Source organism: Mytilus galloprovincialis, chromosome 13 (genome assembly GCF_965363235.1).
Source record: "Mytilus galloprovincialis chromosome 13, xbMytGall1.hap1.1, whole genome shotgun sequence".
Taxonomy (NCBI): Eukaryota; Metazoa; Mollusca; class Bivalvia; order Mytilida; family Mytilidae; genus Mytilus; species Mytilus galloprovincialis.
The window spans coordinates 37392095-37406587 of record NC_134850.1 but is presented as its reverse complement, the minus strand read 5'-3'; the positions used below and the strand labels follow the sequence as shown (position 1 = coordinate 37406587).

The window sequence follows — 14493 nt, the reverse complement described above, 5'->3', positions numbered from 1 at the left end:
AACTATTTACACCACTGAGGGTCTTTGCCACTGATTGTGGACGTTTCGTTCCCGAGAGTATCACCAGCCCAGTAGTCAGCACTTTGGTGTTGACATGAATATCAATTATATGGTCATTTTTATAAATTTCCTGTTACAAAACTTTGATTTTTTTTTAAACTAAGGATTTTCTTATCCTAGGAAGAAATTACCTTAGCCGTATTTTGCACAACTTTTTGGAATTATAGATCCTCAATGCTCTTCAACTTTGTACTTGTTTGGCTTTATAAATTTTTTGATCTGAGCGTCACTGATGAGTCTTATGTAGACGAAACGCGCGTCTGGCGTATTAAATCATAATCTTGGTACCTATGATAACTATTTGTATATGAGCAGAAAATGGGTGGCTAATCGGAGACTGAAACATTCACAGACGTCATGGGAATGCGATTGCAATACTCATTCTGAGGTCACGAATTTTAATGCAAGACTCATCAACAGCAATACAAAAAAATTCCAGCATTGATCTGAGCATTAAAGCAATATCTGTTTAGTATACAAATACAGGCTAGCATATATGTTTAGCTGTTAATGTATACGTATGAAAAGACACCCAATTGCAGGATAAAGTATAATATAACATATAATCTTTTTTCGTCAAATCTAAAATCTACTTCATTGATCCATGTTTTCTTGTTGTCGACATCTCACCTGACGAGTAACATCATTCCTTCTACACATGCAGTAAACCATATTTGATTGGAAAGTGTGTTTTCCCAATCTTACGGATTTAACCAAGAGTTTAAACCATTGGTTCAGTTTCACATTTTCTGATGACGATAAAAACAAGTTTGAAATTAAAATACGTTTTTGAACTTTTGGACATAGGAACGACAATAAAAAATTAATCCCCAACGAAAAAAAAGACATACACATGTGTATATGCAACACAAAATTGTTTAACGCTTTGAAAATAAATGGTGTTTTTCGTTTTTCCCTGCAGAATAGTATTTGCTTTGCTTGGTTTGTATCCTATTGTAATCCGACAAGTTTAATATTGCGTCGTTTTAACAAAGAAAAGAGAAATCTCTGCGATGTTTTCCCAGTTGATACTATAAAAGTTCAATAAAAAGAAAGAACAATAAATTAGTTAAACACACATGTGCCAAACCTGCCACATTTTCTCTGCTTTACCAAAGAAACGTTTCCCCTCACATGAGCACTATACTGTTTAAAGATAGAATTGCCGTTTTTTTTCGTAGGTGATAAAGAAAATAAAAAAAGATTGACAGGTTATAATCAAACTGGATTTCATAGTATATTAATTTACGTTTTTAGATTGAGTTAAGCCTGCCAATTGATATTTTATCGTGTGTTTTTCTATGTTGTGATGTTATGCTATTGTTTCAGAAAAAGGGAGAAGTTTGGTTCCATTAAAACGTTTGATCCCGCTGCAAATGTTTGCACCTGTGCTAAGTCAGGAATCTGATGTACAGTAGTTGTCGTTTGTTTATGTAATTTATACGACTTTCTCGTTTCTCTTTTTTTTATATAGATTAGACCGTTGCTTTTCCCGTTTGAATGGTTTTACACTAGTAATTTTGGGGCCCTTTATAGCTTGTTGTTCGGTGTGAGCCAAGGCTCCGTGTTGAAGGCCGTACATTGACCTATAATGGTTTACTTTTTAAATTGTTATTTGGATGGAGAGTTGTCTCATTGACACTCACACCACATCTTCCTATATCTGTTAAACTTGCATAGTGAAAACCAACATCATATATTACACTTCATATTACAAACGTTCAAGTCAGTGTCTGCATGGATTAATCATAACTATTGAAGTGGCAAACTGTCATATGCAGCAGATTTTAACAGAAGATGGACAAATGTTCTAAAGAAGGTTATTTAGAACGACATTCAAATGTTATACATAGCTACTTATTGCTTAAATTATGTGGTAATGTTAGTTATTTGTCGAGAACATAAATCTGAAAATTGAAGAATAACAACACTATTTGCAAACCAAAATCTGTTCCCAATTTGCTATATGCATTGTTTTAATTCAAAACCATTTTCGAAGTGATTTAATACAGTCTACGACAACGAAAATTAAGATATGACAAAACCTGCAAGATGGCTTCATTGAATGATTGTTCCTTGTTTAATGTGACACATCAGAATTAAGTCATAAACGTGCCATAATTACTCGACAGAAATCATTGGATGTTGCATTTTTCACGTTTGTTTCTAAACTCAGTCGTTGTAGTTCGAAATAACAAGGGTTTGAAGTATAACATTGACTTTTTTTATTTTAACTTTCCCATTTACATTTCATACAGAAGAACACCTGAAAATGAGTTATATAAAGAACCACCATGAGCAGACAGTTCACGACCTTCAAAACCAGGATGCGTACGCATCCATACAATATCTCCTTTCTCCAGGACTAAAGGTAATGTTTTACTTTCAGAATCATAATGACCTCCTCGTCCGTCGGGGAAAAAGTTTGCAATTAACTGACCATTTTTAAATAAATCAAGTGCAAGATAACTGTTAGGATCAACAAATACACATGCTGACACGAGGTATAAACCTCTTACAGGGGCCACCATATGGCCACGGAGAGAATCGTATGCTTGTCCTTCATTGGTTAAAACTAAGTCGTAGTCTATAGCTTGGTGCAACCCCAAACTGGTTATAGGTTTAGAAAGTCCTGCCAAAAAAGCCATACGTGTAGCAGTTGCAACTGTAGTCGATGGTGCTTAAAAGACAAAAGTTAAATTGTGTTACTCAATTTTTATGTGTAGATATTGACACGTTATATGACGTACATTATTTTTTTATATTTTAAAGTGTATATCGACATCATAATTTCCCAATTATTGCATCGGAATAGTTGTTACCTGCACATTACAATTTTTATTTTGTAGGTGATGAAGTTTAATAAATACTATTCGTATGTTCGGTTATAAAACATATTTGTTTTCATGTATTTGATATATTCAAGAATGAGAAATTACAAATACTACTCAACGTACTTTGATCTTAAATTGTGTTGTTACACCATTGTGTAAATTTAAGGGTGGGTATTATGCGCACAATATTATGTTTTTGTCCGCAACATGTGTGTGTGTGTGTGTCTGTAATGTAACGTTTCTGTTAGAACATCGTTGTCGTCTATCATATCAGTTTTTCATTTACTGATTTTAAAGTAAATCAGGTTTTTGTTTTTGTTTTAATAATTTCAAAATTCGTCATTTCGGGGTCGTGAATAGCTTTATATATATTGCGAGTAAAGCTTATTCTGTGCACTATTTCTTCCATATAATTAAGCATAGTTTATTTTATTTACGTCATCTGATTCCGGTGGATAATTGTCTCATTTGCAATCATACCACATCTTGTTTTTTTTATAATGCGTTGAGGTATTTACTAAATATGAGTAAAGTGGCAAGGCTTAGGAAAAACTCGTTTACAAATGTGAACAATTTTCAAATGATCGTCAAAGTCTCAACTTTGTACAGAAATTTTCAAATAAAATAAGCAAGCATGCTTTAATCTTTTTTTAGCACATCAAAATCCATAATTATATGAGTCATTTCTAATTCAAGGAGCAATCAGGGAGTCAATATGTGATATGGCGCCAAAACAAAGAAACGATTCCTATTTGTTACCATTAAAATTTGCGAAAAAAAAAACAAACCAAAATATTTACAGACAAGTTAAACGTTTTGATTTTTTTGTAATAATTAACGTAATTTAGATCCTACTTACTTCCAAGTGATAAACGCTTTCTATAATGCCTTTTATGGGCTTCCGAATTCAACGTCTTCACGTTTTGGATTTGAGATGATGGTGGTCTCAGACTAGTTGTTCCATTTAATTTATTTTTATTATTGTACTTGACTTGCGCTGTCTCACCAGGTCCTTTAACGTCGATATCGGTTTGGGAGTTTGCACACTCACAAGTCTCCAGCTTCTCGCTTATTCTTTTGTTTTCTTTCTTAAGTGCCTCATTTTCCTTTTCAACTTGTTCAACCTTCTTTTCTACAACTTCTACAAACAAAACTAATTATGCAGTTAGAGGATATTGTCTATATTCTTTAAAATCAGCGTCTGTTCTTTATTTTATTTTTACCCTTGAGAATTATAATATCACATCGGGAAAAGAACAACTCAAAAACAATTATAAAGTGAGTTAGTCCTTCCAAGAAGTTCACGATCGTTATAACCAGGGTGTGTTCGTAACCAAATCATATCGCATTGATCAAGAACGTATGGGAATGTTCTGCTTTATGACGAAAAGTGACAAACTGATCAAGAACCAGTAAATATGACAGCAATTATCTGGCCTTTCTAAACTAACTGTAGGTTCTCAATTAAAATGTACCATTAAAACGTTGAATTATCATTATTATTATAAAGTATGGTGGTAGTGTATTTTAGTTTAAACAAATATGAATATACGAAGGAGGTAATAAAACCAACACCCGGTGAGAAAAACCTCCTGGTGAAAATAAAAAAGGACCAAACAAACGAATCTTTAGCCGAACAAATCCTTATCAAAACCCTGCGAGGCAATCAGCCATTGTGGAGAACGTTCAATGTAATATCTCATAAAGAAGGAAGAGTGCAACATTATCTTGACAATCTTTGCAAAATGCTATATTTAGGTAGCATGTTGGAAGGAAATATTTGAGTATCTTCCAAACTCTACCCCAACTGTCCTGTAGTAGATTAAATTGACCACCCTTCCTTCTTTACGACCGACCGACCCTTCAAAATAATTATATGTATATATAAGCTAAATATGCCTTTTAAAGTCATAATTTAGGTCAATAAGGAATTAGAAAGAAAAGAATATTGCAGCTTTGAGTTTTAGTGTTGTTATTTCTATATGTAAATACAGTAAATACATATCTTTATTTATTATAATACATATCTGTATTGGTATATAATGAAACGCTTAAGCCGGGAGGAAAAATGACAAATCTTCCTTTTGAACCTCCTTCATTTATGTAAAAATATTGAAATATATATCCGTCTATAAGAGTGATTCAACCTAACGTACTTTCTTAATAACACGAAACTAGAAAAGGTTAAAATGTCTTATTTAAATTAAACATGACCTGCTTCATTACATTGTGTTACAAAATGATTTGTCAAAAAGTACTGTTTTCCCCATGGTATGCAAGAGAAATAACTGTCATTTATAAGGTATGCTAAGGTTGATAGAACCTAATAATCGTTTTCCACGACTATTAGCAATACACATGTATATTTCAATATAATTGTAGCCACTATTATGGCATAATTCTTCTGAAGGTGTAAATAACAACCAGATTAAAGGGGAAATCCGCGATTTTTTACTTATCATCTAAATATGTTCGTCTTAATATAAAAACCACTATCACAAAGTTTTAAATTTATATTCCTTCTAATAACGGAGAAAATCAAGTATTTGTAACTTTTTTGCTTGACCTATGAGAGTGGGTTGTGACGTTTTAGCCCGATTTGTTGAATCCTGGGAAAAAATAAAATCTGTTAAAATCTTAATTTCTTATCACAATACTACGTAATTAAAAGCGCACAGATGATCGTTGGTCGTAGTTAATAACCACAATATCAAAACGAACGTGCGTGTACCGTTTTGTATTATTGAATAAAACTTCCTATATAATTTTATAAATATAAATATTTTCGAATTAATTTCAAAAATTATTGTTGGGATTTTTTCATAAAATATCTATTGACATTTTTACTAATCTTGAACTGAACATATTTTACGTTTTATTTACCGTTATAACTTTGATAACCATTTCAATGAAAAATATGTGTGAACAGACTGAGAGTGTGTATATTATTTTGTAAAGTCATTGTATATCTCTCAATTTGAGGAGAATTTGTTTGAACTTTACCTTGCAGCAATTTAGCCTCAGGTGTACACAGGTGTGAATTCAAGCGTACGCGTACAGAGCTGTGAATGTTGTCATTTCGAATGAATTAACAGAAAGGGTATATAGCGAGTTTAATACACAGATGACAATAGAGAAAAAATAATTTAATTGTATAAATTTATTGTAAAATAATTTTTTAATTTCGGAACTGTATACAACATAAAAATGGTACAATTTCCGATTACGTTCTATGCAATTAGCATAAAATTAAAATATTAAGTTTAAAGAACAGTAGTGTTAACCTTAAAAATTTAATGTTGCATTTCCCAAATAAAAATTATTGCACATCTGATTTACTTTTCCGGAATTTTTTAACTTGTGTTTAAATCTGGCGATTTTTAAATGCTAAGTATCGCAAATCTTTAGCAATTTTAAAGTGTTTAATTGAGAGAAAAAAACCAACAGTGCAACATCATCGACATGATTTTGTTTATTTTCTTTTTAACATTTCGTTCTTACTTATTTAAATTCATCTGACAATCACTAACTCAGTCATTTGTGAAAAGAATGCCAATAGACAACTTTCGACATATTATAAATCTAATCTAATACATTGTTTTGTTAGAGGTCTTTTTTTACATTTTTTTTTTATTCTATGCATGATAATTGAGTGCAATGCTGACCAGGATAGCGGTCAATTATCCAAATTAGTAGTACAGTGTAGTAGTTATAAAAGGCATATCTTAGTAGTGTATAACTGCTTTTGACGATTTTATATAGAATAATTCATCCCAACCTCGTTGTTCTTAATACAATCTTTACTTGTATACTTGTAAGTTTCCTGACGTGTAAGTGCCATTGAGGATGAGTTCCAGAGGTCCTTTTTACCAGACAAAGCAGACTAGTAGCGTTTCGTTAATTTGATTGTTGGGACAGCCGAGGCCAACCACTTGTATACAGATAAACAGAATTACCATATAAGCTTATGTTGTCAACACTTTCAGAGAAGAGTTCCATCGTCGAATGGGGTACACGAAGGCTTCCAAGAATGTACAAGTGACATGTCTGACTCTAAACAGTTAGTAAACGGACTTAACAGTGACCTATAGACATCGACCGCTAATTGTTCTTGATATTTCAAACTGCATGCATATATATGTTTTTGAGAGTGATTATTTGTCTTGTGGCTGACGAAAACTAAATGCCTGCTTGGTTATATCTTGCCATATATTCGTTTTGGTTTGGTGAGTGTTCTCTCAAAATAGTAATCTAAAAATTGTTTTAGTGAGATGTAGATTCACACGAATTTTGTCTATATATTTCACAAGTAGATACCACGGAGAAGGTCTGAAGGTATATACTACTCCCATTTTGTTTGGGTGTTAAACATCGATGTTTACAGCAATATTTAATGGATAAAATGATGATGGTAGAAAGAAATATGAGCGTCATGTGGCAAATATTACATAGTGTCGGACCATGAGTTGTCAATCTGTATTCCAATACAACCATATTGAGTAGCTAGTATTACAGGGTTCTTATGTCGTATGACTCCGACACATATCTTTTACTTTAAGATGTATAAAAAGGGTCTCTCTCTCTATATATATATCGTATGTAACAATAGTCAAACGTCTATAGGCAATAACTAAACGAGTATGCAGATTTTTTTTTTATATAGTTTACACAATCATTAATGGAGAAACACAGCAACACTACGATATAACAAATGGAAAACTTTATTTTTTTTAAGTTATAACCATGCTATGCAGACATCAAGTAAGCAGGTAAGTGCACGTGAAAATCAATAGGAACACGATGTGTGATTTTGTATAACTAAAAATATCAAAGCAAGCAAGAACTTTGTCATGCAAAAATTTGTTTCCCAATGTGCCTCTCTTTATATCTCTCGTTTGGAAGTGTAGAGCCCACTAGTTTTCTGCAGTCAACAATTAATGGCTTGTTGTTTCCCTAGTTTGAATTCAATTTAGTTTTCCGCTGATTTGATGGGCATAGAAATGAACATCTAGTGAGAAAATGTTGAAGGTTTTCTTCCTCAAGTTTTCATAGCGGGCAAATTGGGTCTGTACCTCCTATATTAGATATAGCTTTAGTTGCCTGTAAAAGGTAGGTCCACGTTAGTATTCTGTCTTTTGTTGTGGCTTTCTTTGTATTCCCTGGAATTTACATGTAAAAGTATAACCTGTAACTTACCTGTAAATCCAATTAGGAGAAAATATAAATCGGCGCAAATGAAAAAATGAAATCGGCGCAAATGAAAGAATGAAAATTTTCAAAATCGGCGCAAATGTCATTCGCCCGGACATTAGATATAGATAAACGGACAGACATAGAAGGGATTCTCTTATCTTCAATAAATCAATATTGACAGTGACTATATAAGTTTTGCATTACTTTATATCTGCATCTTTGTCAAACAACAAAAGCTTGTATTTGCATGGGGCTCCATAATCATGACAAATAGTATCTATTTCTAAAAAAAATTCAAAGATCATGTGTATGAATTTTTTTAAACTTATTATCAGACACAAATATGTGGTTCAATAAATGTTACCTGTGCACACCGGGTACATCAATAAAGAGACCATGCATGAACCTGTATTGTTTAATTGTATAATACGAATTTTAGTCGACAGGATGTCACTGGAATACACAGGTACATGTATCGAATATACGTCATTGGAATACCTAGCTGAATTTGTCACTCTGACATTACATCTAACAATAATAATGACATACCTTTTGTCAATTCGGGAGGAAGCCAAAATGTATATTTAATGAGATAACGAAATAAAATTTAAAAAGGAAACAAAACCTGTACATTTTTCACCGAATATACCAAATAGGGTCACACATTTTACTGTAAAGTGTCTTTATAAATGACCGTTCTGAATTGATTCCGTATATCATTCAAAGATTAGTAAAAAAAAAAAAAAACTCTTTTAAAAAAGAAATTGAAATGTCCAATATTTCGATATTTACATTTTTATAACCTGGCAGTGGAAATATTATATAACATTTGTATATCAACATATTATGTCCAAGCTAAAGCTCTTCCTAACATCGCTCCTGGTCAATAGCCGTTGAATAGCATAATTTTTTTTTTAAAAGTATAACTTTATTGATTTGAAAAATAACCTTGTCTATATACGGAACTATTCTTGATATAAATCAATGTACTTTAAATAAAAGAGGCATACTAATGAATCTTTTGTATATTTCATTGATTGTTACAAGAACACTGCATTTGTCTTTCTTATAATTGAAACTTTTCTATGGCAAGCCGTTGTAGAATTTCCTTATTTATTAATATTAATAAATCATTTATTTTAAAAAAAATGATTTTTTAACACTGTATGACGTGTACGGCAATACCCGCTCGATTGATGATAACGCACGTTCGGTAATCCCCGAATCTGTTTCTTCTTTGTGGTTTATAGATATCACCAGAAGTCACGGGACATTTTATATCGGACATGCCGACAAGATGGCGATTTCCGAGAACTGATAATTAATTTCAAAACTCGATTTTGATCTTTTTACATACAGAATAAAACTTTTATATTGATGAACATGCTTCAAGAACAAAATATCAATTTTTAATTTTTTGCGGAGTTTCCCTTTAATTAAGCCACTGAATATATCATATTATATAAATTTTAGAAAATCTTACCGAGTCGGCTTAACATGGCAGCTATTTTGTCTTCATTAGTCTCTGCTTTGCAATGAGGAATTAGAATGAGCAACCCTTGTACCAGAATTGGTAGCGCGACAAACATAATTTAATGTCGGTCAGTAACACATTAAATCTAAACCCTATTCCTTGAGATAAAATGTAGCGTGTTTATGTATACATATGTGTGGTTGATTACAGAACTTATAGATAAGACCACACTTGTTGTATCGAATGTATAGCTTTGGTTTCTTGTCTGGTTGTTAGTTTTGGTCTGTGACAATTTAACAATCTGCATGATCACTCAAGATATTTTCATTTTTTGTCACGGCTTGTTCTTATGTTGAGCTATTGAACAAATTCCCCAGGGAGGATAAATTCTGTCAATTCAATTTATGTTTTTTTCTTAAGTCACGATCATGTAATTCAATGGTTGCTGTCAGTCATATTTGGTTTGTTTTTATTTTTGTCGAAAATCAATTCATTTTTTTTTCGTTTTAATTGATGAACACTTTGTCTTTTTTTTTTGGATACAGACAGTAAACAATATATGACTGGAAAGTGTGTCTTGTCCTATCCTGTGGATTTAATAAAGAGTTTAAACCATTGGTTTATGATCCAATTTTATGATGACGATACAAACAAGTTTGAGATTAAAAAGGAAAAAGGAACCCCCAATGAAAAAATGCTTAATCACTCGTTTTTCCTGAACATGAAAATTGGCACTGTAGGAAATGGAGTTATTCCCGCTGTTCATAAATAAAGGCCTGTTCGAAAGTCACAAATCGATCGAGAGAAATCAAATCCGGGTTACAATCTGAAACTGAAGTAAAAACATCAGCTATAAGAGGGAAAAAACGAAACAACATAAACACTGAAGTGCACCTGACTTGGTACAGGACATTTTAAGAAAAAATGGTGCTTTGAACATCGTTTTACGGCTATGTTTGTCTATGAGCAGACAGTGGGTTGCTAATTTGAGACTGAAACATTCACAAACGGAGAATACGTCATTGGAATGTGGTTGCATTATCCAATATCCAGTAATGATCTGAGCTTTAAAACAATATTTGTATAATATACATATACAGGCTAGCATATCTGTTGTTAATGTATGAAAAGACACCCAATTGCAGGCAGGCGCGTAGCAACCCGTACGCAAAAACGCAGTTGCGTACACATCGAAAATTTGACAAAAATAAAATTTTGATAAATCTAGTTAGAATAAAACTTAAGTAATAGAATTAATTATAAAAATATGTTAATAGTCACTTTGTAACTATATTCCGTTCTGGAAACTAGTTTTAAATCTCTTTATATTTTCAGCATCGTGATTGTGCTGCTGATGCAAACAATAACGATAGCTGAGTCCTCGGGGTTTCAGAATACAATAAGTGCGTCTACTATGCCTCCTTACCCTGACATTTTTTCTGAAGATTTCAAAATGACTGATGAAAAAAATCGTGATGTTCTATTAAGGGTAATATTTTTGCAACCTATTCGCCGTTTTTTTTTTACGATCAACATGTTTTTTACTTTTTTATTTTATGTTCGGTCGTGCAAGATGGGCACCTCGTTCATTTAATTATACATGTCTCGAGATTAAAAGTGCTTATTCTCCATGTGCAAAATTTAAAGTGCTTGTTTTCCTTGCTTTGTAGAAATAAAAGACTCGTTTTTGGAAGTTGATAAAAAGAACTCAGATTTAGTTTGAAGCTTTTCCTTGTAGATTTTGGGACTTCAAAAGTATTTATATACATATGTATAATTAAAGGTTTCCAAACTATGATGTTATAAACAAGGATTTATACCCGGGAATCTTTAAAATACTTAACATATAATATGCATGTATGTCGGTCTGGACGGCAACGATAGAACACTCCCTCACTGGCTTCAGTACCATGAGACGACTAAAGAAATACAATGAAATCCATTCGTTTATCTGGGCTTGTTGTATTGAACATATACCACGAAAAACAAATTTCAACAGACACGGTTTTTGATAACTGGAAAGGAAATGGTCATTGACTTTCAGAACTAACTTTGAGAATTAAAAGCTAAAGGAAAGACTGCTTGTTCTCTTATAAAATAAAACAGAGAAATGTGGTTCGATTTATTTATGTATTTTCTCAGTGAATGTATAGTGGGTTGAGACTGATTAGGTAGCAATTAAAATATATGGTGGTGGCACTATATATTTTAATTGTTACTTGCTATATAAATAAGCTCTACCCACTACACATTAGAAGTTTTTTTTTCTCTAATTTTTTTTTTTTTTTTTCAAATTTAATTATTTTCAAAAGTTGACTTGTTACTCATGAAAATAAGATTTCTGTGAGGTCATTTTCAGTCCCAGAAAATCGCGAGAATTCAGGATTTTGCACCATTTTCTCTAGAGCTTCTTGGGGCCTTGAGCGGCCCCCAGATCCCTCGCTGTATGACTTCTTTCCCCGGCATTGCGTACACATTATTTTGGCCTAGCTACGCCCCTGGCAGGATAAAGTATAATGTAACATATAATCTTTTTTTCGTCAAATCTAAGATCTAATTCAATGATCCACGTTTTCTTGTTGACGACATCTGATTTGACGAGTAACATCATTTCTTCTATAGATGCAGTAAACAATATCTGATTGGAAAGTGTGTTTTCCCAATCAGTTGGATTTAACCAAGAGTTTAAACAATTGGTTCATGTTCCACATTTTCTGATGACGATAAAAAAAAAGTTTGAAATTAAAATACGTTTTTGAAATTTTGGACATAGGAACGACAAGAAAAAATTAATTGAAACATACACATTTACTTACAATTTGAAAATAATTGGTGTATTTCGTTTTTTCTGCGGAATATCATTCGATTTGCTCAAAAGCGTAAATGCAACAACATGAACGAACACAAAAGGATGCAAATATGCCAACGAAGAGAAAAATATATATATAATCTATGATCATCTTTGACACAAGTGCTTTATCGAAATGGGCAACAAGTCATGTAAACAAGCGAAAAATTACTTTTTTTTAGAGTTCACGCGAGAATTTGCTGTTACTTGCAAATTCTTAATATTTTCTGTAAAATTGACACCTTTTAAGACGTCGAAGAAGACTGGATGTTCCCCTTGACATTTCTTTTTAATTACAAGTATATCTTTTCGTTTGGGTTGCTATCTCATTGAAGTTTATCTTTTCCAAAATAATGATATATTATATTTGAATTAAAACATGCAAAATAGAAGATTTTCCTCCAGAAGACCATGTCAAAACTTATCACACATCAGGTGATGATAAATAAAGACAACAGTTATATACCGCTATTCAAAAGTCATTAATAGATTGATAGAAAAAACAAATCATCGTTACAAACTAAAACCGAGAGAAACACACCAACCAAACCACAAGAGAAAAACAACGAAACAACAGAACACCGAAGTGCAACATCAAAGAAACTATATGGTTGGTTGAACCTGGTTTTATGACTAACCATACCTCCACGCTTGTTAGATATATTCGCTAAAATGACAACATTACATGACAGTACTAAAAATGCAAAAATACCAAATACAGAAATACAGATGATTAATATAATAGTGTGGCATAAATACAAATTCTGTCCTGGTACAAATGTATCTATGATGAGTTTATAAAGTACATTTCGATATTTTAACCACAGAATAACAACGGATAACTAATAAGGTCATCATCGAGTCATACCAGACTTTAAATTTTGTACGCCATACGTGCGTTTAATCATCCAGTACTAGATTGAAAGAATTCATACCATTTAACTATTGAATGGTCAAACCAACAACAATTGTGATACAGTTGGGTGCAGACCAAGCATTACATGTAAACGGGCCTAAAAAGTTGACGCGGCGTTTACTCGCGTGCACTTCATGTAAACGCCGCGTTAACTCTGCGTTAACTACGAAATTTTAGTAGACATAAATAGAAAACGGGCGTTTACTTTCGCGTTTACCTCCGCGTTAACGCGAAAACCGCGTGTCTTCTAATTTTGTAAAAAGTAAACGGGCGTTTACTTTCTCGTTTCGTCGCGTTAACGCGAAAAAGGCGTATCTTCTATTTTTGTAAAAAAAAGTAAACGCCCGTTTACTGTTTGTAGTAAACGCGCGTAACGTAGATTGTACTCGTATCCTTGATACACTGACCTAATATATCACATGATAAGGTACATCAAAATATCCATCTGTCCATTTTCGATCAACATATTGACGATTGCATTTAATTAAATGACACTTCTTTAATTAATTTATTGATTTTTTTTTTTAAATATGCCAGTTTAATTGTGAGTCGATATTTGTACATGTAAATTTTGAACAGAAAAATAGAAAATCCGCTGTTGAAAGTTTTTGAAACTGACTTTTTTTGCAATTAATAATTGTTATTATTTCTAATAAAAAGTATTTTTGATTGTTAAGGTTCAAAACACATATACGTAAAATATTAAGTCATTTCAACAACGTAAATAAATGTACAAATGCATCCGACAATTATTTTATAATATACACAATTAGTTAACGCGAAAAGTAAACGCGCGTCTACTCTCAAGTGCATGTAAAAATACAATTAAAAAATCTGTAGTAAACGCCCGTTTACTTTTACGTGCACGTAAAATTAAACTAGTGAAATCTGAAGTAAACGGCCGTTTACTACTGACTAAACGGACACAGAGTAAACGCGCGTTTACTCGAGTAGACATTATAAATTTCCATTTTGACCGCGTTAACGTAAATAAAGTAAACGGGCGTTTACTAGTAAACGCGAAATTTAAAGTCAACTAACGAAATATGTGCACGCCACGTTAACTTGCGTTTACTTTATGTAATGCTTGGTCTGCACCCAACTGTACATTTATTCAGGTTATTATATTTCATCGATTGCTTCATAACTATACTAATGTTATGAAGAA

General features: G+C 32.4%; 1 long non-coding RNA gene across 1 annotated transcript; it reads right to left on the bottom strand.

Annotated features, from left to right (window-relative positions):
- Positions 1-2307: 2307 nt before the first annotated feature.
- LOC143056039 (uncharacterized) lies at positions 2308-9744 on the bottom strand. Its single transcript, XR_012972218.1, has 3 exons — positions 9571-9744; positions 3754-4035; positions 2308-2740 (listed from the first exon to the last, which is right to left on the bottom strand). It is a non-coding gene; the product is annotated as an uncharacterized LOC143056039 (long non-coding RNA).
- Positions 9745-14493: the final 4749 nt, after the last annotated feature.